This window comes from Triticum aestivum, chromosome 6B (genome assembly GCF_018294505.1).
Source record: "Triticum aestivum cultivar Chinese Spring chromosome 6B, IWGSC CS RefSeq v2.1, whole genome shotgun sequence".
NCBI classification, from domain to species: domain Eukaryota; kingdom Viridiplantae; phylum Streptophyta; class Magnoliopsida; order Poales; family Poaceae; genus Triticum; species Triticum aestivum.
Genome location: NC_057810.1, coordinates 715,043,780 through 715,066,345, shown reverse-complemented (window position 1 = coordinate 715,066,345; position 22,566 = coordinate 715,043,780). Strand labels below are relative to the sequence as shown.

The 22,566-nt window shown below is 47.8% G+C and overlaps 1 long non-coding RNA gene and 1 pseudogene across 1 annotated transcript; one reads left to right on the top strand and one right to left on the bottom strand.

The window, feature by feature from the left end:
* Positions 1–8,069: 8,069 nt before the first annotated feature.
* LOC123139726 (receptor-like protein EIX2) lies at positions 8,070–12,118 on the bottom strand (annotated as a pseudogene).
* A 3,145-nt stretch (positions 12,119–15,263) lies between these two features.
* LOC123139934 (uncharacterized) lies at positions 15,264–18,389 on the top strand. The gene is made up of 3 exons (XR_006469702.1): positions 15,264–16,323; positions 16,397–16,613; positions 18,053–18,389. It is a non-coding gene; the product is annotated as an uncharacterized lncRNA (long non-coding RNA).
* The last annotated feature ends 4,177 nt before the right edge of the window (positions 18,390–22,566 follow it).

Sequence of the window (22,566 nt, the reverse complement as noted above, 5' to 3'; positions counted from 1 at the left end):
GTTGCCCACTCCGTGGGCCTGAAGAGGATTCGAACCATATCTTCTTCACCTGTGTGTCTGCACAGTTCCTTTGGAGCTGTTTCCGCGAGATTGTGGGTGGAAGCTGGGATCATACCAACTTCCCTGCTCTCTTTGCCGAACTGTCACATCCCTAGCTTCTGGTGTTGTCTAGTGTTTGCATCTTGCTTGCATCATGTTTAAATTTTTGAAACTTGAATTGAGGAAATTTGGAAGCCTCAAATTTTAATTAAAAGAGGGGCAAAAACCCTAAAATCTCATTCATTGTTCCCAAAATGCCCTTCTTAAATGTTTGATAATTTTGGCAAGGGTTCTGGTCCCAACCAAAATATTGAACATTTTTAAGGACTTAATCTTGGGACTTTGAATTTAAATCATTAGCTATTTGAATTTGAATTATATTCATATAATTAGAATATAATTTCAAATACCCCTGAAATATTTTTTATGAGCTTTTGGAAAAGTCCATCCAGCAAAATAAAAATACTCAGAGGAGTTTTTGACCTTGTTTGAATTTGTTTGAATTCAAAACAGTGGCAGAATATTAACTAAAAAATAGATAACAGATAATTATAAAAAAAGAACAGAAACGTACCTGGCGGCCCGCAACCGTAGCTGGCCCAGCTCCTGTGCAGCAGCCCAGCCGGGCAAAGCCAGCCCAGCCCAGCTCCACCTCCCTGTCGTCTTCCACCTCCTGCCAGTGGGCAAGAGCTACTCCCCGGTGCCCTCATCTCGCCAAACCACCACCCGTAGCTCAAATCCGAGCCGAGCCGCCGTCGTTTTGGTCGTCGCCGGCAAGGCTCCGGCGACTTTCGACGTGGCCGTCATTAGCAGCTAATTACGCCACTAATTAACCTCCGGTGAAACGGACAGCCGGGCCCCACCGCCTAACTAACCGGCTAACTAAAATAGATTAAGTTTAATCTAATTGCAGTGGCCCCACGCGTCAGCTTTGATCGCGCTGACGTGGCCGTTGACTGGGCCCACATGTCAGCGACACAAACCAGTCTGAGACACTGACGTGTGGACCCCACTAGCCAGGTTTGACCTGGACCAGCCCCGTTGACCACTGTCGTCACCCTGACGCACTGCTGATGCAATAATTCATTTTCTGGATTTATTCTTTTACAGGAAATTCCAGAAAATGCCATAAAGTTCTAAAAATCATATAAATTCAACCGTAACTCCAAATGAGATAAATTATATATGAAAAATGATAAGAAAAATCCAATCTATCCATCGTACCATTTGCATGCATATTAGAACAACTTATAGCTGATGTTTAGCACAAATCAATTAAATGGCATTTAAACTCTCACATATGGAGTTTGAATTTGAACCTAGTGTTCAAACCAACCCCATTTAACCTGTTGCTAGATGCATTAGCCCAAAACACATTTATATTGCCATGTCATAGCATGCATCATATTGTGCATTGCATTGATCGTGTTTCTTCTGTGTTTGCCGGTGTTGTTCCCCCTCGGTAGACGCTGTACCGATGATGTGATCGTTGACACTGATGAAGACTCAATGTTATCTTCAGAAGTGCCAGGCAAGCAAAACCCCCTTGTTCATTCCGATACAATCCTACTCTCTCGCCCTGCTCTCTTTTACTGCATTAGGACAACAACGAGTCATTTGTTACTTGCTGCGGTAGCTGAACCCCTTTATCCTCTGCATGACCTGTCATTGCCACAGTAAATAGATGAAACCCACTAGTATGAGTAGGAGTTGTTTCAGCCCTGTTGTGCCTACTCATTCATGCTTGTTTGTCATGCCTGCTACTGCTTAGAGTTGAGTCAGGTCTGATTCATCCGGGATGAATCAGAGGTGTATGAACATGTCCTACTGTGTGTGAGCTAAGTGTGTGAACATGATTTGGTAAAGGTAGCGATGAGAGGCCATGTAGGAGTACATGGTGGGTTGTCTCATTGCAGCCGTCCTCAGGAACTGAGTTCTGTGTTTGTGATCCATGATTCAGCTACTACCATGCATTGGGCCCGAAACCAATGGACCCTCTCGGCTTCTTATTCACCCTAGTCCTTTGTCCAGGAGTTGCAAGTAGTTTCTGGTGTTTGTAGCCTACTGGAGGCCGTAGACAGCGCTGACCGTAGGGGTGGGTTGTGATGCGGTAGGTACGTGGCACGGTGTACCGAGCGCCCGTTTGGTGTCTCAGGAACCCTGTTCACATCGTTTGGGGCTGTGAGCGAAACCCCGGCCGGATTTCCTCATGGATGGAACCCGAATAGGCGATAAACCTGGACTAGAGACTTGAGTGTTTAGGTAGGCCGTGGCCGACACCCACGTTGGGCTTCCGCTTGAAGGTTGCCGAGTACATGTCGTGTAAACGGCGGTAAGTGGTGGGAGCGTGTGTGAAGAAGTACACCCCTGCAGGGTTAACATCATCTATTCGAATAGCCGTGTCCGGGGAAAAGGACTTCTGGGTTGCCTGTACAGTTCATAGACAAGTGAAAGTGAATACTTTAAAATACGCAAGATAAGCGTGAGTGCTATGGATGGCATTCTCGTAGGGAGACGGGAGCGGATCCATAGTGGTGTATTGGTTGGTGAATATGTGGACTCGTGTGCGCCACCTCAAAAGAGTTACTTGCAGCCGTAGTTTAGGATAGCCACAGAGTCAAAGCTGGCTTGCTGCAGTTAAACCCCACCATCCCTTTGTTGATAATGATGCATATGTAGTTAGTTCTGATGTAAGTCTTGCTGGGTACATTGTACTCACGTTTGCCTATTTTATATTTTTGCAGAGAGACTTTAGTCTCACTAGTAGTTCCGGGTGGACTTCGACGTTTAGCTTGTTACCTCAGCTACGATCTTGTGCCCTCGGCAGGATCTGGTAGACAGTCAGGCTTCTCAGCCTTTTTCATTTATAGATGTCTGTACTCAGACATGATAGCTTCCGCTTGTGTTTTGACTTGTATGCTCTGAATGTTGGGTCATAAGACCTATGTTTGTAATATCTCGCTCCCCGGAGCCTATTGAATAAAATACTTGAGTCGTAGAGTCATGTTGTGATGCCATGTTGTATTTACACATATCGAGCATATTGTATGTATGATATTGAAATGCTTGGTATGTGTGGGATCTGACTATCCAGTTGTTTATCCTTAGTAGCCCCTCTTACCGGGAAATGTCTCCTAGTGTTTCCACCGAGCCATGGTAGCTTGCTACTACTCCGGAACACTTAGGCTGGCCGGCATGTGTCCTTCTTCGTTCCTGTGTCTGTCCCTTCGGGGAAATGTCACGCGATGAATACCGGAGTCCTGTTAGCCTGCTACAACCCGGTTCACCGGAGTCCTGCTAGCCCAGTGCTACAGCCTGGATTCACTCGCTGATGACCGACACGTCCGATGCTGGGTCATGGATGCGTGTCCCTGTAAGTCTGTGCCACTTTGGGTTTACGACTAGTCATGTCAGCCCGGGCTCCTTATCATATGGGTGCTAGCGACACTATCATATACGTGAGCCAAAAGGCGCAAACGGTCCCGGGCAAAGGTAAGGCGGCACCCGTGGGGATACCGTTCATGAGGCCGCAAGGTGATATGAGGTGTTACAGGCTAGATCAATGTGACACTGAGTCGGGGTCCTGACACGAACTCCAAGCGATCCCCCCCCCCCGCATTACGCCGCATTAGGTGGCTGATCATCGGGGTCCTTTCCTGGACGTTGTGGATTGTTAGGAATAAACTTGTGATTCAACATATCCCTCTTCGTCGTGCTACTCTATGTTCAAATGGTCTGGTTACTTGCAGCTTTGGCGGCCGCTTAGCCGCCCCAGGGAGAGAGACGCTATCACCTCCATCATCACTCAGCTTCGCGCGATGGCTCTCCGGCTGGCTCCCCCGCTCCCTCCGCCACCACATGAGCCAGATTAGCTCTGCGTCTTCGTCGCCGTCGCCACCGCCGCTTGTTGTCTGTGCGTCCCTGGGTGTTTTGTTGCGCTTGTTGTGCTGTGCCCACAGCTGAACCTATGTTGCGTGTGTGTTGTGTTTTGTGCGTCTATGTTGGACCTTCGTGCGGTGGCGTTGGGTGTGTTCGTGTTTCGAGTGGTACCTTGTGAACATTGTGCTTGGTGGTTGCTTTATTTATAAAGCGGGGCGAAAGCCTTTTTCGGTATAGATGTGGCGAGACGGAACACTTTGTCGCAGAGTGTACTAGAGAGCTTTGTGATTACTGCCTCCGTTCACAACATGTGTCCGGTGAGTGCCCGCTCCTTTCAGGCCCTAAGCCGGTGGTTAATATTTACAGAGTTTGCTGTCAGGAGTTAATGTTTTTTTAGTCACCTGATGTGGCACCATTGACGCATGTGGTGGTGAGCTCCTTCCCAGCAGTTGTCAAGGTTACTAATGGGTCCATGACAGAGGCACAGATTGTGCGATAGTTGCGGGAGTTGGTACCGGGTAACTACCTGTGGAACCTTGTCAAGTTGGAGAACCAGACTTACATGGTCGATTTCCCCACTAAATAGGATCAGTTACATATTCTTAAGTTTGGCATGTGCAGAGTACCGAGCACTAACATCATCATGGCATTTGATGAATGGAAGCAGAAAGAGCCCGAGGGTACACCTTTAGAGAAGATTTGGGTACGGCTCTCTGGTGCACCACCCAAACCGCTAAACAACTTTTTGGTAACCTGGATCTCGGGATCTCTCATTGGCAAGACAGAACAGGTAGATATGTCGTTCACTCGTGCACATTGAGTTGCGAGGTTACTTGTTACTGTGGTTAATATGGAGTTCATGCCGGATGTGGTCAAGTGTACTCGTGCCGGGGTCAAGTACGGGCTAGAGATTGAGATTGAGAATACACTGATACCTCAGCAGGGGGATGAGCATCAGGATATGGATACGACTGAGGGGGGTGGAGCCCCGGGAATCAGAACAAGGGGCCTAAGAACACACCACGGGAGTTGGCCAAGGGGCCGAATTTGCAGTCTGATAAGGCGGATAAGTCTGCCAAGGGGACGTCATCTTCCACGACTCCGATGAATACACTTCGTTTTGGTTCTTTTGGATCGCGGTCTGCTCCTAGTCGGTTATGGAGCAACCCAGTCGAGACGAACGATCCGGTGGAACATGAGTTACCGCCAGTGATGCTTCCTGACTGCATATCGGCGACGATTCCCACATCACAGAGGGAGGTCTCCAGGCCGAAGGTTTCGCCGATTCTTGAGGCTGTGGTGACCGGAGGGACGACCGGCCAGGAGGACCGTGCTTGCTCTCCAGTACCAGTATCTCCGGGCGCTGTCCCGGTCGGAGAGAGGAGGCGCGCCCGATGGTCTTCGAGGCTGCTAGTACTACGGACGTCGGGTCGCACGTCGCGAGTGGGGGGGTCGTGGGCAGGAGGCCCGCACCACCATCTCATCTGTGGCAGTCCCGAGCCACCGTGGGGAGGGGCACGGGCAGGAGGCCCGCACCACCCTCTCACCGCGGGTCAGCTCAGGTGGAGTGGGGAGGGGCACTGGCAGGAGACCCGCAGCTCCCCTTCTCCCGTGACGAGTCCACACCGTGCTAACGGTTTGGTGGGGAGTGGGACTGTCGAGCATGAGGCTCCACGGTCTCGATCTCCCGTTGCTGGTGTTGGCGGTGCCCGCTCGACCGCGCCCTATCCATCTTCACCGGTAACAACGGATGGGCATGGGAGCGGGGAGCAGACAGCTCGGGAGAGGTCTATGGAGGAGCTTTTCGCTTTTGGTGGGATCATGGATCCGGTGATGGCTGGCAGGTGTGTCAGCAACCGGATCTAGGAGAACCAGATGCGGATGACCTGCAGTTAGGGCGTGCCATGAGGGCGGCCAAGCTTTGAGATGTCGAGGCAACTACAGGTATGTCTTTTGATAAGAGTTGTTCAGTTTTGCATTTCACCGACCATGAAATTATCGATATGGGTTTGAATGAGAAGAAAGTTGCGAAATCTGTGAAGATCTTTTAGACTTAGAAGCGGAACGGACTTCTGAAATTATTCGTAATCTAGCAGCAGTTAGACCTATGAATGATGATGACATGAAAAATTTAGGAATGTCCGCCCTTGAAAATATATGTAATAATCTAATGCCTAATACGGAGGCCGAAGATAAAGAGGGGTCGGAGACTGGGGACACGGTAGAGCCATTAATGATGGAAGGTACTGTCTCGAGTTCTTCAGGTAATACTGTCTCGGAGGGCGATGGGGAGAAGCCCAAGAGACCCTGGAAACGAAAAGTATATCCTACTTCAGCGGTTCCTAGAAGTGCTAGGGTTAAGCTTAAGAAAAAATTCCATGATGATCTATGAAAAGAATCTTTTGGAATAGCAGAGGTCCAGCTGACTTGGCTAAAAGAAGGTTCTTAGCAGAGACAACGATAGAGCAAAAACTAGATTTCATTGCTTTACTCGAAACTTGGCTAAAGAAGGTTCTTAGCAGAGATAACGATAGAAGCCCAAGAGAAGCTTTGCTTTACCTCTTCACCTGCCTGACTGAAATCTCGACTTTCAGATCTGAATCTTGCTGTAAATACACATGGACCAATAAGAAATTGATAGAAACGGTTGAGCGTTCCTTCAGTTTTGACGTGAGCGTACTTTCAGTTTTCAGTGCTCAAAATACAACTGTCACATAGTTTTTGGATGCAGACAGAAAGTAATCACAACAACAGAAATTACAGACCAGGAACTAAACCGCAAAGTTATCACAGTTTCTTTAGATCGGCAATGAACAGGATAGATCTAAGAATTGCTGAGCAAGACGAACGTACTATCAGAGATAAAAAATAACTAATGTCCTCATGGCAATTAACACAAACACTTATGAAGAGGTAAGCATAGATTCTCCCGAGTTACAGGATCAGCAGAGATAGACCTCATCTATGGACGGCTCCACAAAGCTTTGCTTTCCCAGAGAAAACGTGCTCCATCATTTCACCTGATTGATTGAGCATGTGTGTGCTTCTGCAGTTCCCTGTTGAATAGATAGATTCAGCACCTGGTAAGCGTGTCCTTTTGTTTTGTTTGAAATTCCGGGACAATGTATGAAAAATAACAAACCCATTTATATTGTGTGCAGTGTGAAGAAACCTTAGTTAGTAGGCTGCATTCAGATAATACAGCTTGGTAGAAGTTTACTTACAATGTTTTTGATGCGGGCAAGTGTGGTTCGCACAATAACATCAATTCACTGTTGTCGAAATTATGGTGGCATCTGGGGACCAGTGAGTTGCTGTATACACTGGCAAAGTCTTGATGCTCGTTTGGGACGAGTGAAAGCAGAGCATCTGGCATTCTTAAAGCAGAGCATCTCTCTGCTGAGCTGATTTGGGACTGATTCCCGAGCAGCGGATTCGAGGCGTTGGTGTTCGTTCAATCTATACACTTTGGGAGCACCTGGTGGTTCTTGATTTCTGTCCATGTGCCATGTCAATGTCACCAGACTGGCCGAACCTCTAACACTCTGCTGAACCTGGGGTGTGCTTTGCTGAAAGAGAGACCCTTATATGATATAAGTATCTGCTTTTTCTTGTTTGCTTGTGAAACAGGGAGCGCCTACTTTCAGCATTGTTTTACTACCATATGAAGCTACCCTCAAAATTTTCAGTTCGTTTTCTTTTGCAGGCTCTTGCTTTCTTGGATGTTCTAACGGTGTGAGTCCGCACGAGACGGAAGACCAAAATGTCTGCTGCAGTTCATCCGATTTCCCTCTGGAAACAAAGTTTAAATGCTGTTTTTATTATATTTAATGGCTGAAGATTACAGATGTTAGTGTTGACTATTCGATGGTACAAAATAATCTGCCATGATATGACCCATGGATACTGAAGGTAACGGGGTTATAGATGGAACCAGGAGATTAGGGGCTAGCACAAGCTGAAGGGGAAAAGAAGTGATGCCACACAGGACCCAAAGCAAAGCACCCCTTGTGCTGAAGAGCCGTGTCCTGAAGAGGTTTTGTTCTCCAGGAAACGACAGCCGAGGACAAAGGTCTCCAAACATGGTTGGTGTTTTTTCTGACATGAAACGAACTTCAGACATAAAACAAACACTTATTTTCTTCTTAATTTCACTTCTGCTTCTTGGACATCATGTAACCACCAACGACACAGGCACGGGCACACACAAATGGTTCCAGGGTAACCTTCTCCGAGGGCTTGAACTGGTAAGCCTTGAGCATCCTCCCCTTCACTCGCAAACGCACTTCGGCAAGCAAGGTCGAGTCGATACAGTGTGGCAAACCAAAGGAAATAGCAGCTGCAAATTAACATGAGTAAGGCTACAAGCACTGATGGTGAACACAGCCTTTTAACTCTTGCCTCCTGATATATGTCTTACAAATAAGTCTGTTCACATATCGGCCAACAGGAACCTTTTTTTTACTATGCTGATGAATTATTACTCACAGGGAATATTTAGTACAGAGCAAACTGAACAACACCAAGAAGTTAGAGTGAGGTTACAGGGTTGTGCACTTTTCTTCATCTTAAATAATCCAACAAAACATATACATACACTTCATTTGCTATAGTACAAACATACACAAATATCAATACCGTACAGTGCAGACGTCCACCAAGGCCCCTTTAGAGGTACACAAATAGAGCATGGTGCAAACATACAAATAGCATATAGATACAAACTCGCTTTCACAGGAGTTGGGCACTTCATGGTGCACCGTCTTGAGTTTTGTCCATCTTGTGAGCCCACCTTACAGCCACTTGCACATAAACCATGTCGTACATCATATCAACAAACTGGAAGAAGGCGCCTCCATGTTCTCTTCATCAACATGGTGCAAAAAACTGTCCACAGACCCATCACAAATCCAATGCTCATGGCAAGATAAACAGATGGCATATGATCTATATCTTCGAGGCCACTTTGCTCTGCATCATGTGTTGAGCAGCTCCTGCCAACAGGATCTCCACAAAGACCAGGGTTACCGATGTAGATATACATCTGGTTATCAAGAGCTTGTAGCTGTTGGCCGGATGGTATTGCACCAGACAGATTGTTGTATGACAAGTTCAAGTGGCTCAAATAAGTTAAAGCTGACAAACTTGATGGTATTGCGCCAGAAAACTCATTGTAGGATAGGTCGAGTGACTCCAACCTCTTTAAATCACCAACTTGATTTGGGATTGTTCCTATGAACTGATTATTTGACAAGTTCAGGCTGGTAACTCCAATGAGTAGAGTTATCTCCTCTGGAACCTCTCCTGCCAAATTATTACTTGACAAATCAAGAATTGCCAATAGATTGTAGATCGCGAAGGTGTAGTCACGCTTTTGATCCTTCATGATTACTGGGATGCTCTCTTCATAGTAGTAATCCTTCGTGTCATGTGACACCACTGCCTTCATTGCCTTCAAGTTTGACAAAGACCGCGGTATGCTTCCTGATATGTTGTTATGTGCTATGTCCAAATAATGAAGACGGTGAAGGGAAGTCAGACTCTTAGGAATATGACCACTGAACATATTTGATCTCACTCTTAATATTTTCAACTGTGGGATTTTTTCTGGCAACCATTCCGGCAATCCTCCAAATAACCTATTGTAAGAAAGGTCAAGGAACATCAATTGTGATGACCTTGCAAGAAATTTAGGGAATTGACCAGTCAGATTGTTGTTATTTAGGGCCAAGCTGAACAAGCCCCAACCAAATTGACTTGTAGAGTTTGCATCAGATTCCTCCCAACACTGCATAACATCTCCTTCTAAATGGTTTCCTGATAGGTCCAACCTATACAAAAAAGGCAATTGGAATATAGACGACGGGATGGTGCCTGATAATTGATTATTTGCAAGCATCAAGTCTTCGAGTGCTGGACCATTTAGCTCTGACGGCAATGACCCAGATAAAGAGTTTGAAGATAGGTCCAGTCGACTTATATTTATAGGCAACCGTGGAACTTGACCTGTCAACTTATTGGACCCGAGATGTATATAGTCAGCTGACATGTGTTGTAGATTTGCTGGTAATGAGCCACGTAATTTGTTTCCTGATGCTTGCAAGGTTGAAGCTCGGGAAAATGTCACCCAAAACCAATCAGGAATAACATCATCCAGATTTGCATCACTGAGAACAAGAACATCAATTTCAGATTGCCATTTAAGCCACTCTGGAAAAATGGGCCCTAGTTGGCATGATCGGAATTTCGCAACCTTCAATCTAAATGGAGGAACCCATTTTTGGTTGATACCTGATCTCATAGGGTTGTACGACAAGTCTAAATACTCTAAATCCAATAGGCCTGCAAAATGCTCCTCCACAAGCACACTATTTAATTTATTATGGCTGAGGTCCAAAAACTTTAAATTACCTAAACTTGCAAAATGTTCTTTCAAGAGCACACCACTAAATTTATTGTAGCTGAGATCCAATCCCTTTAAGTTGCCTAAACTTCCAAAAATTTCTTTGAAGAGGACACCGCTGAAGCTGTTGTAATTGAGCCACAAAGCCTTTAAGTTGCCTAAACTTGCAAAATGTTCTTTCAATAGCACATCACTAAAATTATTGTAGCTGAGGTCCAAAAGCTCTAATTTCCCTAAGCTTGCAAATTGTTCTTTCAAAAGCACACTATTGAAGTTATTGTGGCTGAGGTCCAAAACCTTTAATTTTCCTAAGCTTGCAAATTGTTCTTCCGAGAGCACACCGTTGAAGCTATTGTGGCTGAGGCCCAAAAACTTTAATTTTCTTAAGCTTGTGAATTGTTCTTTCAAAAGCACACCGCTGAAATTATTGTATTCGAGGCCCATAAACTCTAATTTGTCTAAGCTTGCAAATTGTTCTTTCAAGAGGACCCCGCTGAAGTTATTGTACACGAGGTCTAGACTTTTCAAATTACTCAGTGCTCCAACTCCTATAGGTAGAGTGCCAGTTAACATGTTTTCAGATGCTTGAAGAACACTGAGATTGGTCATGTTCCCAATCCAACCAGGTAGATTCCCGGTCATATTTGCATCTCGCAGTGAGAATTCTTGCAGTGTATTCCACGAGCACTTTGGCAATCGCCCCATGAACTCCTCTAGGGTCGAACCTAAGTTGTTATCATTGAACCTCATTTTTCTCAGATTGCACAAATTTTCTAATTTTTTTGGTATCAAGCCCACGAGATCGTTCTCACTAACGTCTATGACTTGAAGCGACGTCATGTTTGCCAAATCACTAGGAATGGGTCCTTCCAAGCCAGAATATCTTAGGTGAAGCTCCTTAAGGCCTGTGAGATTCCAAAACCACGCATGCTTGAGTGAAGTATGGAAGGTGTTACCAGACATATCAAGGACTTGGAGATGTGTGAGGTTGGAAAGTGGTATACTAGCAAGCATGGTACTGTTGAGTCCACAATCGGACAAGCCAAGCACTGTAAGAGAAGGAAGCATGTTCACCCTCTGAAACCAATCCCTCGCAGAGCTAAGATCCACAACGCTCATGTCAAGATGACTCAACAAAGAGAGACGTGGCAACCATGCAAGATCCACTATGTAAGACCTATTCCCATAATAATCATAATTCCAACTGAGATCAAGATATTGCAACTTTGAGAGATTGCCAAGTTCGGAAGGTATTCTCCCACTGAATCGTGCTGACGAGAGGTTGAGATACCTTAGGTTCTTGAGAGAAGACAAGAAGACAGGGATGCTTGTGCCATTGAAGTCATTCCAGCTCAGATCAAGATACCTCAGGTGTTGTAGAGTAGCCAAAGAAGAGCTCATCTCGCCTGCCGACAAGCTCAATGATTTGCTCCTGTTCGGGTAGTTGTAGTCGTACATGTTGATGTAGCCCATGTCGTACATGTAGTAGTCCATGTTGTCCATGTAGTAGCCCATGTTGTCCATGTAGTAGCCCATGTAGTCTTCCATGTCGATGTTGCGGAGGTTGAGCTTGATGAGATGGCCCGTTCTGTTGCTGCAGCGGACTCCCTTCCATTGGCAACAATCCTCACCCTGCCATGACGAGAGACGGCCAGCAGGATCCAGGAGGCTTGCCTTGAAGGATAGAAGCGCATCTCGCTCGCTGCTGATGCAGGCTCCAGATGCACTCACTTGAACATGGGGAGTGGATGTTGTTTGGGAGATCAATAGACAAAGCAGTAGCACAAGCTTAACCATATTGGTCAGAAATGGTCTAAAAGCATGAGGATTTGTCATGTTGGCCAATTACCGGCCACTCCCATTGTATTTATGGTCTAAAAGCAAAGCTAGTCCACGTCTTGGTCTTTGTCATGTTGTATGCATACCTCTCTAATTCATCAGATTTTTTCTTTTTCTTTTTTCTCTAATACTGTATGCATACTTTTCTTCTAGTCAAGTCAAGTTGTGGCCGAATGATCTGGACAATCGATCGCGGCGAGCACGGCACGGCAGACGGGCACGTTCAGTAATTAGAGCATCTCCAGCCGTTCGGCACCCCCGACGCCGAAAAAGTGCCGTCCGGGGCCGAGCCGACACTCACTTTCGGCGTGGGGGCGATTGCGTTCCCAGTCGTCGCCCCCACGCCGCCCCCAACTCGGCGCAAATTCGGCGAATTCGGCACAAACTCGATGATTTTTCATTCAATTTGTACAAAAAACAGAAAACAAACAAACTACGCCTAGCCCTACTACGCCGCGGCCGCCGCCCGCCTTCTACATGCCGAGGAGCCTGTAGAACCGGGTGCAGTCGTCGCCATCGTCGCCACCGCCCTGCGTCCCGCTGGAGCCGCCGCATCCCTGCTGCACCCCTGACCAGGGTCGCCGACGCGCGGGGGGTTGGACGGCCCAGGCGCGTTCTCCTCGTCACTGTCGAGGACGATGACGCCGCCCTCCTCACGACCGCGGTGCCGGGCCTTGATCTCCTCGTACGCCCGGTGCTGGTGCGCCACCTGCTCGAGCGCGTAGTCCGCCTTCGCCCACTTGAGGGCGGTCTCGTCGGCGGCGGCCATCTTCGCGTGCTCCTTCTTGACGGGGAGCAACCCCGGCTCGGTCTTTGGCAGACTAGGCGGAAGGAACGCGGGAGGGGCCGACGCCCTCGTTGATGACGAGGGTGCCGCTATGCATGCGGTGTCCAAGCGGTGTCTCCTGCGGCTCCAGCTTGACGGGGCGAACGCCGGCGACCCGGAGGAGAGCGTACCGGAACCCGACGACGAGGAGGTCGCCACCTCCATTCGTCGCAGCGTCCAGGTGCTGCCACGGCGGCGAGAGAAGGACGGGCGCGACGAGTACTCGAGGCGCGGCGTGTTGTCAGTCTCGATGTAGTCGAGGATGGCCTCGAGGGTGCGGCCGGGCACGCTCCATCATCCGCGCCGCCCGTCGGCGTTCAGTCAGCCACGGGGGTGGTGCTGTTAGCGGAGGTGATCTGGTCTTGGCGGCGGTGCTCGAAGTACATCGTCCATAGCGTGTCGCTCTCGGCAGCGTACCTCGGCTCGTTCCGCTGCTCCTCCGTCAGCAACGAACGGATGCGGGCGATCTCGGCCCGCCGTTCAGCCTTGGTGGGCACCGGGACGCCGGCGACCCGGAGGAGAGCATACTGTAACCCGACGACGAGGAGGTCGCCACCTCCAATCCCCGCGGCGTCCAGGGGCTACAACAGCGACGAGAGAAGGACGGGCGCGACGAGTACTCGAGGTGCGGCGTGCTGCCGGTCTCGATGAAGTCGAGGACGGCCTCGAGGGTGCGGCCGGGCACGCCCCACTATTCGCTCCACCCGTCGGTGTTGAGGAGCCGCGGGGGATGGTGCCGTTGGCGGAGGCGATCTGGTCTTGGCGGCGGTGCTCGAAGTACATCGTCCATAGCGTGTCGTTGTCGGCGGCGTACCTCGGCTCGTTCCGCTGCTCCTCCGTCAGTGATGAACGGATGCGGGCGATCTCGGCCCGCCGTTCAGCCCAGGTGGGCACCGGAGGCACCGGGACGCCGCCGGCACACAGCTTCCACAAGCCTGGCACCCGCATGTCTGGGGGCGCCAGATAGTCGGCCTCGTAGAGGAGGCACGCCTCGTCCTCGTGGAGATGGCGGCAGCCGAAGCCGTTCGCCGCCGCGGCGTCGCCGGGGTACCGCTCAGCCATTGCTCGTCGAAGGGGGAGAGGAGACGAGGCGAGAGAGGAGGCGAGTTGTGGCGACTGTGGCGTTCACGGGCGGGGAGGTCGGCGGGGCGGTGAGAATCTGCATGTCGGGCGACGCGTGGCGAGAGCGGGCGAGACGCGTGTCGCGACGCCTTTACTACGCCGCCCGTGAGGCATCAATGGAGGCTGATTGGCGCGGCAGCGCGGCAGCCTTGGCATTGATTCCCGTGGGAACCGAGGTGATGAGCACGACGAAGCGGCGTGTCGCTGGCTTGGCGGGCCTATTCCCGTTCGTGCCAAAATCGGTTTCCCCGGTGTCCCCGGACGCCCCCAGCACGCCGGGTTTGGCCTGGGTCCACCGGCTCCAGTTTCAGACCAAACCGGTGAAAAACGGGCTTCTGAGGATGCGACTGAGCCGTTTTTTGGGTATCGGCGTCGAAAAAGGGGCCTGGAGGGCCTGTTAGGGACGCGGCTGAAGATGCTCTTAGCTCTCTCTGATTCATTTTCTCTATTAAAGGTTAGGAATTGGGTGGCTCGTATATTGTGATTTATGCATTCACTGGTGAGGCATGTCATTGCAATTTTCTCCTTTGTAATCTAGCGACAAGCCTGAATTGCTTTGCTCCCTTTCCGTGAAATAGAGTGCGAACCTGCGGGGAAAGTGGACGCTGAGGCTTGAGATCGTCAGCGTCAGAGTTATTTATCCAAAACCACCACACTTGGGCTACGGTAACAACTTCACATTTAAGTCAGAGCACAAAAAAACCACCAGGAATGTGCCTAATGTGTAACGCGGAGCACTGATTGTTTGATTTGCCCATGAAAACAGCGAAACCGACAAGTTGGCCCCACCTGTCGGTCTGACATGGCCTACCTATGTGGATAGTTGGCTGAGGTGGCCCAAGGCCCCACCTGTCGGATGCATCTCTTCCCCTCTCTTCTATATACTACTATTAAAAGAGCAAACATGATTCCCCCTAACTCCACAGAGTAAATTGTTCACGGGAATCCTTTGATCAAATCAACTTAAACCCATCCAACTGTCCATATTGCATCAACAGTCAGCCATCCAAATCAACGTCCGAGATCAAATGTTCTGCCGAGCAGACGCGCCGTGGTCTGCCAGTTTTAGTCCTCCGCGTCCTGATCCTCGCATGCCGCTCCCTGAATCTCCGGATCAATAAGGACTGATTCCTCCTCCCGAGCCGCTCGCGTGGCGGCTCCGGACGCGCTAACCCTGGCTAGCCCCGCGAGTGCCTCCCTCCCCGAGCTCCCTTGGCCGTCGACGCCGGCGGCGATGGCAGCGCGCTCCGACGGGCCTCCCACGCGCGGGCGAGTGGCGTCATGTGGGCGACGTGGTGGTCTCTCCGGTGTGGAGGTGGGCGATGAGGTGCGTACAGGGAGGCGGAGCACGGCCGCGGGAGTTTGGAGGAGGTGCTGGTGTGCGGCGGTTCTCCGGAGAGCGCCCGGCGGTTGTCGGAGGGGGCGGCGCGCCCGGTCATGGAGGCGGCGAATCTCCGCCAGGTGGGCTGCACAAGCGGCGGTCGGGAGCTGCTGCAGTAGACGGGGCGTGCTCTGCCTCCTATTGCTGCCGGAGTGGGTGCTGCAGGTGGAGTTGTGGATGGAGATGGTGTTGGAGCGGGTTGGATCTGAGATGGCGCTCGGACCAGCGGCCTTGAGCGGAGAGCTCCATGTGGTGGCGTTGGTTGTTTTCTGTTCGTGGGTTTCAGGTGGCTATGGTTTCAGGTGGCGATGGGTTTCTGTGCGTGGCTGTCCAAAAGGAGTGGAGCGTTCAGCCATTGCTTTGAGGCGCCGGCGCCCATGGCCGTGTTGGTTTTGGATGGTGGTTTGGAGCTGCTTTTCCTCTGGCCGTGCGGGAGGCGGATGTTGGTCTGTGTGCCCATGGCCGTGCAAGGCGCCGTTGTTCTGCAATGTCAGGTTCACGATGGCAAGGTGCTGCGGCGGCGGCGGTGCGATCCTTTACAGATGAGTGGCCACAATTCTTCGCCAGGGATAGGAGATGGACGACGTTACGGATGAAAAGCATGCCCGTCTCCAGTCTATTTTTGCTCCGGATAAGTGATTCTTCCGTCATAACATGACGAGGTTCTTTAGTTACACACCTGCAACTTATTTTTTTTTCCTTTCTATTTTTGCAGATTTTGAATTCAGTGCAGTAGAGAACACCTACAAAATAATCACAAGGATTCATGAACTCACTTTCGAATGGCAGAAATGTGATGTTCAATTGGCATTAACCCGATTGATTTCTTGCCTGGTAAATCTCTGTTCGTCTTAATCTGGTTCCTCTGCGGATTAATCTAATGTCTACGGCGTCGGATTTGGTGCAGGGAAGGGGAGACCGAGGAGGAAATGGCGACCAAGAGGAGCGTGGGCACCCTGGGCGACAAGGACCTCAGGGGGAAGAAGGTGTTCCTCCATGCCGATCTGAACGTTTTGCTGGACGACAACCAGAACATCACCGACGACAATGGCATCCGCAACTCCATGCCGTCCATCAATTTCCTCATGGGGAAGGGTGCCAAGGTCATCCTGGCCAACCATCTGGTGAGCACACGCTTCTCGATCTGTGCCTGTGGTGTTTTACCAACGAATTTGTGTTGCTTTAGCTGAGAGTGTTAGATGGGGGACTCGGTGACAGTTTTCTGTTCATCCACTAATCTCTTGGGAGTGAAGGGATGAAAAATCAAATTCTTTCAGCTAATAGCTGTATGTGCGGTAGCCTGTTAGCATTGTGCTTAAAAATCATACTAACAAAAATAGTGAGAATTAACTTAATTTCATTTTCTTAGATTGTTTGTTACCTTTCTACTTAGAAACATACAGAACAGAGTCCTCTGTCCAGTTCATGTGAATTGCTTTTGTATATGTCGATTAGTCATTATAGTAATTTGTAAAACAATTTTTTCAAGTGGCTCCTGCCGCTTGCCATGCCTCACCCGCCGGCCCGTTCTCCATCGGCCCCCGCCCGCCGCCTCTCCTGTGGCACACGGTGCCTGAGCCGGCTCTGTTTGTCTGCCTCCCACGTGCTGCTCGTCAGTCGCCCCCGCCATTCAGCCTCTCTATGTGGCGCGCGGCTGTAGCTGCTTGATGTCGGGAGCAACACCACAGGATGGCCCTGCCGAACCTTCATCGCAAACCTCACCTATAAATTCCTTGCTTGACGTTAGGAGGAAGGCAATTTCAAATCTTCTGGGTTTTTTATTTGATACGCCGTGTGCTGAAGACTGAATTCTAAGTGGTACGACTGGAATTCTCTTTAAGTTCATATGTTGCAATGCTAAAACTGGATTTTGTGTATGTAGTTATTCTAATGTCCCTTGGTTCAACTTTGTGTATTTACTTCTCATGTTTAAATGATGTGTGATACTGGCAAGTAGGCGGCTCTACATCTTGCCAATTTAATTTTTAACAGGCATGAGCCCCCTGTGTTCTGGACAAGTAAGGATACATGCATAATTACGTGTTCATGTAGCAATTCTGAGCTAATAGGCATGAGCCCCCTGTGCTCTGGACAAGTAAGGATACATGCATAATTACTTGTTCATGTAGCAATTCTGAGTGAGTCGCATGCATTTAGATTGGATGTTGAAGGGAGCCCGCCATTTTAATACCCTGGAAGAACTATGCAGTGATATTTGGCTATTGCTTTCAGTATTAGAGAAACCAATATTAGAGAATCATAGAACCTGAACTGCGGGCTTACTATAGTTTTATGTGACATTCCTCTATGCCATCATGCCATACTGTTCATTTTCAGCAGCCTTTCTATGTTATTTTGTTGGACAATTTTTAGTGTAATGTATAGCACCTCAATATACGGTAAATAAGTGCAAGCGCGGTTATATATTTTATTTTTCATGTTGTATTCATTTTATTTGCTATGCTACTTTAGCAGTCAAATAGAATTATGCACAAGCTCCAGTTAGTCCTGTGCAGAACTGATGTAGAAGTGTATTCGATTGACTCCTTATTGACTGTTTCAGACTTAGGATCGTAGGGAAAGTGTGGACTGTGGATTCATACCAGAACTGGATTGGCGGCGTCAACAACAATATTCAAGATTTCATGTTTCGTTCATTTTCAAGCATCTCTCTTAAAAGGCAATATGTGCAGGTTCATCATTCATGCGAGGGATATGAAAGATGAAACAAAAGTAAAAGGTGTTTATGCCTATGGAGCATCATAATTGTGAAGGAGTGTCGTGTTGATTTTATAAATCCAGTATCCTACTACTTGCAGTTTTTGTAGTTCAATCAAATAGTACAATTTTCTAATGATATTTGTTATGGTTAGATATAAAAAATTCAACATTTCAAGGTTCCGTGAGATGAGATGATGGCTCATATGTGTCATTTTGACAAAAGTCCCACTACGGTCAGATCTTTTGGTTCAATTAGATAATGCAATTTTCAAAATGATATGGTGATATGGTGATATGTTCCTTGTCACCTGAATTTGTACATGAATTGGCTACATATCTGCAAAGCTAACTAAATAAGAATGAGATGAATTACATGTCTGCAACGCTAATGAAATATGAATGAGATGAATTTCCTAACCGCAGTTTTTGCCGGAGCTTACTATGAAAGAAAAGCTCTATGCCAAAATCACCACTCTCCTATTGTTTTTATTTTCATCGGTTTCATTCTTCACCAAGCCATGGAAAATCTCTATGAATAGCATCAACTAGGAGTAACTATGTTTGGTTCTAGGCCGCCCTGCTCCATGTAAGTCGACAAGTCTTCTGAACAAATACTCCCTCCGTAAAGAAATAGTATAAGAGCATTTAGATCACTACTTTAGTGATCTAAGCGCTCTTATATTTTTTACAGAGGGAATATAATTCATCAACATGTTAATTAGTCTACATGTCAGAATCCATTCTCTCCATGCCCTACTTAACTTGCTCTTTGCAGAATTCATATACTATGTATCGCATGTAAAAAATATGTTTATGCAGAAGATTTTTTTCCTGATGGTTATACGTGCATTGCACGTGCACGCTTACCAGTCCTGTCAAAAAAGAGAAAGACCTGACAACTGCCATATCTCGTGCCGCCGCCGGAGCCCAACCCCAGCAGGCACCCCACCACCGGCGAGTTGCCGCACCGCCACGTCCACCTACCATCCGTGCTGAGCCGCCCCGCTGGACCTCGGTCTACCTCCATGAAGGCGGATGCAGCATCGCGGGCACCAGCGGCCGCCCGGATCCGGCGAGTACCCGCCTCGCCGCCCACACCGCTGCCGTATGTTCCTGGAGAGTCGAAGAGGAGCACGATTGCAGGGGATATCTCCCCGTGTGTTCTTGCTTCCGCCGCCACTTGCTGCCTGCTTGAGCACACGCGCGACCAGGGCTTCCTGGAGGGCGTGGCGAGAATGGGCCATGGCATTCCAAGACGGCGCGTGCGGCCAGGGACTCTGGGAGGGCGCGGCCATGGCGCTTGCGGCGTTCCACTACGGCGTGCGCGTCCTGGGAGTCATATGTTCCGTGCGTGTTGCGACTGTACTGAATGTACTGTACTGTTTGAGAGGATCGATTTGGCAAGTCATGTATACGCCAAAGGTTTTTTTGTACCAGCTACATTTTGGATGTGTGATAATGGTACCAGAAGCTATGTTCCTTCGCGCTTTGATCTCGGGAAGTTAGTGAGTTCTACCGTGATCGGTCTTATTAGTACTTCTTCCGTCTCAAAATAAGTGACTCAACTTTGTACTAAAGCTAGTATAAAGTTGAGAGTTACTTATTTTGGGACGGAGGGAGTACTATGTAAGTGTGGCGATGCATAATGCGCTTTCTGCATGACTAGTGAAAGCAGAGCATCTCTCTGTCGAGATGATTTTGGACTGAGGCCCGAGGAGCTGATTCAGGGCGTTGGTGTTCGTTTGATCTATACACTTTGGGAGTGCGTGGTGGTTCCTGATTTATGTCCATGTGCCATGTCAATGTCACCAGAATGACCGAATCTCGCGTAGTCTCTGTTGGTCAGTGGTTTGCTAAAACAGAGACCCTACCTTGTATCTGCTTTTGCTTGTCTGTTTGTGAAACAGGGAGCGCCTACTTCAGCATTGTGTCTTACTTCCATATGATAGGAATCTTCCCTCACATCTTTTTAGTTCGTTTTCATTTGCAGACTCATGTTTTTTTTATGTTTTAAGTGTGTGAGTTTGCATGAAACTGAAGACCAAAATGTCTGCTGCAGTTCATCCGATTTTCCCCTGGAAGCAAAGTTTAAATGGTGGTCTTGGTATTAACAGCTGAACATTTCCCCCTGGAAACAAGTTTAATAGCTGAAGATTATAGACGTTAGTGTTGACAATGGGATACGACGCCGTTTGTGACTGCTCACAATTTGTTTCTTTGTTCTAAATGTCCATCATGCACACTAGTGCATTTTATACTACATACACTTGTTATTCTGTACTGGCTTAAGTTCCTGGGCACAAAAAAATCCGATTTTTCTGAAATGACACAATCTGTAGACATAAAACATACACTTATTTCCTTCTTAATGTCACTTTTACCTTCTGGGCATCCTGTAACCACCAAAGATGCAGGCGTGGTCGAACTCAAAGGGCACCAGAGTCACCTGCTCCAAGGGCTTGGACTCGTCCACCTTGAGCTTCTTCAAACAGCCTCACCGAAATAAAGAAACGTCAGCTCCAATGGAAGCTTCAGATTTACATGAATAAGTCTACAAGCACTGATGGTGAATAGAGCTTTCTTCCTCTTGCCTTCAGAGATATCTTACAAACAAATATGAGGAAGGTAATTTCAGATTCACACAATTTGCATCTTGCTGTAAACACATATGGATAGGTAACAACTTGATGGAAACGGGTGAGGGTTCCTTCAGTTTTGAGTGCTAAAAACAGAAACTAATCGCAAAAAACAGAAATTCAAAAGAGGAACTGAACTATGAAGTTTTTGCAGTTTTTCTTTAGATCAGCAGCAAGCAGGATAGATCTACAAACTGCTGGGCAAGACGAACTTACTATCAGGAATAAAAATGATTAATGTGCCTACAAAATATGCATCAATATTTCGCAAAAAAAACATGCATCAATTTCACACAGGAATTAACACACACACACACACACACATTTGTGAAGAGAGCAACATAGATTCTCCGGAGTTCACACGCAATGGGTTTTTGTCACCCAAGAATTCAGCGATGAAGTACACAAAGCTGATACCTGAAGGAAGGGTTGCAGAGCTCGCGAAGCAGAGCTTCAAAACAGTTTGTCGTGATGATATGCATGACCGGCTTCGACAATTGAGATGTTGCAGGTCCATGTCGTCCTTGACAGCAAGCTGAGTCTTGAGATTTGGTTAGGTTAACCACTTCTGAAGATTTCAGCACCTTGCCACGCTTTTTTAGAAATAAGATACACAGGGCTGTAGGGTTGTACATCTTTAACCTGAAATGAATGGATAATCACACGCTTTGGCTTAAAGTTGTTTCAGAACCAAAGCAGAGTATTACTGAGAAAATCGGTGAAACAGTGAAGAAATGATGTTAATCAAGAGGCATGCTAAATTACCATCTGTCTCAACACCAATCACAAAGACAGCTACCCGACTGTATGCTGAACATGTGCTTCGCTCGCTACAGCAAAGAGATGCATGCATGGTCAAGTCGATACAGTTTTCCAAGTGTGTCATGTTTTAAGTATGTGAGTTCGCACGAAACCGAAGACCAAAATGTCTGCTGCAGTTCATCCGATTTTACCCTGGAAGCAAAGTTTAAATGGTGGTTTTGATATTAACAACTGAACATTTCCCCCTGGAGACAAGTTTAATAGCTGAAGATTACGGACGTTAGTTTTGGCTATGGGATATGACGCGGTTTGTGACTGCTCACACTTGTTTCTTTGTTCTAAATGTCCATCATGCACACCAGTGAATTTTATACTACAGACACTTGTTATTCTGCACTGGCTTCAGTTCCTGGGCGCAAAAAAAATTGATTTTTCTGAATGAAATAGTCTGTAGACATAAATCATACACTTAGTTTCTTCTTAGTTTCACTTTCACCTTCTCGGCATCCTGTAACCACCAAAGATGAAGCCGTGGTCGCACTCAAAGGGCTTCTAACTTCGCTGGCAAACAAAGCCTCGGCGGGCATGGTCGAGTCGATGCTGTTTGCCTCACCAAAATAAAGAAACGTCAGCTCAAATGGAAGCTTCAGATTTACATGAATAAGTCTACAAGCACTGATGGTGAACATAGCTTTATTCCTCTTGCCTTCAGAGATATCTTACAAACAAATATGTTTTTATATTAACCAACAAGTGCCTTTTTCTTTGCTATGTAAATGAATTATCACTTTCTGGGAACAGATGATACAAAGCAACCGAAAAACATGAAAAAAGGCAGAGTGCAGTTATAGGGTAGTATAGTTTTTCTTCAGCTTAAACAATCCATATAGACATACAAATACCAGTATAATACACTACGAACGTCCAACCAAGGCTCATTTAGAGCTACAAATAGAGA